Genomic DNA, 208 nt, shown 5'->3' with positions numbered 1-208 from the left:
AAATACCCCAGAGCAGCCGGCGCTGGGCCCAACCCACAGCAAGGCACCGGCTGAGGTTCGCAGGTGCCAAAGACCGGCCCAGGCACGCCCGAGGAGAGCAGAGCACAGCCCTCAGAGCTCGGGGAGCCCCCTCAGGGCCGAGGCCGGCGCTGAGGGGAGGGATTCCCGCCCAGCACCTGAGGCAACCCAAGCCCGCGCGCCGCACTCA

This window comes from Apaloderma vittatum, unplaced genomic scaffold, assembly GCF_000703405.1.
Source record: "Apaloderma vittatum isolate BGI_N311 unplaced genomic scaffold, ASM70340v1 scaffold40190, whole genome shotgun sequence".
Taxonomy (NCBI): Eukaryota; Metazoa; Chordata; class Aves; order Trogoniformes; family Trogonidae; genus Apaloderma; species Apaloderma vittatum.
Note: the sequence above shows the minus strand (reverse complement) of the source record.